The sequence below is a fragment of the Gadus macrocephalus genome, chromosome 19, assembly GCF_031168955.1.
Source record: "Gadus macrocephalus chromosome 19, ASM3116895v1".
Classification (NCBI taxonomy): Eukaryota; Metazoa; Chordata; class Actinopteri; order Gadiformes; family Gadidae; genus Gadus; species Gadus macrocephalus.
In genome coordinates, this window is record NC_082400.1 from 16102476 (window position 1) to 16104661 (window position 2186).

General features: G+C 49.5%; 1 protein-coding gene across 1 annotated transcript in view; it reads right to left on the reverse strand.

Moving 5' to 3' along the window:
- LOC132447950 (voltage-dependent L-type calcium channel subunit alpha-1C-like) overlaps positions 1-183 on the reverse strand; it is a 34117-nt gene extending 33934 nt beyond the window's left edge. The window contains exon 1 of the mRNA XM_060038996.1: positions 116-183. The gene's annotated coding sequence lies outside the window, so the exon portion shown is untranslated. The remainder of the gene's footprint in view (positions 1-115) is intronic.
- Between the last annotated feature and the right edge of the window lie 2003 nt (positions 184-2186).

Here is a 2186-nt window from a genome sequence, read left to right on the forward strand (position 1 = left end):
CCACACACACACACACATACACACACACACACACACACACAAACACACATACATAAAACACACACACTCGAACAGCGCAGCAGTGAGTACAGACCATGGTAAACAAACTACTGACCTGAACTTGGATTTGGAGATTCTATTTCTGGAACACAGAAAACAGAATGGATTATACACACACACACACACACACACACACACACACACACACACACACACACAAGCGACAAACCCATACATGCATGCGCACACGCACACACATATACAGGTACAAACGCATGACAGAGGTGATTTGAGAAGAATGCCAGCGTTGAATCTTGCATAATAATCAACACGATTACTTTTGATACTTTTGCATCTCGTCTTTCAGAACCATCTGAATTGTCCTAGATGGCGGAAAAACGAATTAGCAAAATAAAAGTATAACAAAGGCCATTTTTGACGAATCACCTCCGGGATATACTTGGATACAGTGGCGACCAAGCATAATTTAGTGTTTAGCGTTATTAAGTGCAAAACTAATGCAAAATCTGTTTGCATTAGTTCCCCACTGTAATAGCAGAGGTACACAAACAAACAGGGAAAACATACAGAATAGAATATAGTAAACGTGACGCAACGGAAACGTGAATGTCTCCGAAGAGAATGCAGTGAAAGATGAAAGATGGTACATCCCTATTCTATGCCGTTCCCTTCCTCCAGTGAGAAGCTAGATGCATTGACTATGCCTCAGAATATCCCAAACATCTTCACTTTCAGGTAGCCAAAATAAAACAATACATTCATCAGTGCTAGGACTGCTCAGTTTCAAAGCTATACTTCAGATGAAAGAATGTAACGACGGCTGTCACGTCTCCTTGTCGCCACGTCCGTCGACATTACGCGTTCAGGGAGGCCGGTGTTGCTATCCCCAGGGTTGTTTCCATAGCGATCGGAAATATTACGTTTGAACGTTCCGTGACGTACCGAAGACTTCGACTCTCCTAACAGACTGAATCCCTCGTCTCTGACACAGCCTGCAGCCTACAGGTAAAGGAGGAGGTTTCCTCTAGCTCTGGAGGTCCGACCGGTCATCTGTTCAGACTCAGATGAGACTTGTGGTCCAGCATGTGTCAGGTGCTAGCCAGGGAAAAGGAACAGGCAGGTGCCTCTGGAGCATTTTCCGTTGGCCTTGGCAGCGTCTAAGACATGTGAGGGTGTATATCTGGTCACAAACTCTCCACCGTGGCGGGAATCTATCGACGTCGAGGAAGAACAAATGCACCTCTATCTGGGTCGGCTTAGGTCAGGAGGTAGAGCAGTTGTCTTGTAACCGAAAGGTTGCTAGTTCGATCCCCAGCCCCCCCTAGCTGAGTGTTGACACATAACCCTAACTGCTCCTGACGAGCTGGCTGTCGCCTTGCATGGTTGACATTGTGTCAATGTGTGTATGATGTAAGTCGCTTTGGATAAAAGCGTCTGCTAAATGCCCTAATTGTAATTTTAGTGAGAGGTCCGTGTTGAAACAGGGAGCGGCTTCATCCAATTTACCCTGCGAGTCCGTCGCCTCTCTCCCTGTGCCCGGTCCGTCTCAGTAACGCCTCAATCCGCACGGGCCGTTTATGAGCTGAGGAGTGGCACTCTGACTAACGCCACAATAAAAGCGCCCTATGAACCTGTCGTCTCCTCTAGATCACCACACGGCGCTGTGATCTCCGCGAAGTGGAGAGAGAGAAGAAGCGGTCGCGGTCGTCCCACATGCAGGGTACAGAGGGGAGGTCAGAGGACATGGAGAACACAACGGACACAACGGACAGACAGAGGACGGACGGACGAAGCTGTGCCAACCGTCTGCTCGTACGCGCTGTCACATCTTTAAAAACCTTTGCTATTATATTATATTAATGGTTGCCATTACAGCGTGAGGAGGAGAGAGTGTGTGTGTCTTAGTGTGCATGTGCGCGTGCGAGTGTGTGCGGCCGTGTGTGTGTCAGGAAAAGACAGCTGAACTGGTTTAGGTCGCGGCTCGTCGCGTCGCAGAGACCAGCGCTCCTGTGGATAGAGCAGCGTGTCTCCCGCGCAACGGGTCGGGTACCCAGAATGGGGTCGTGATCCAGTTTGGTCGGCGGGGTTGCGGTCGGAGAACGCTGAGCGCGGCGGGATCGGTGATCCTGTCGGCTCACGGTCTTTGAGCCGTGCGCTGGGTTTGG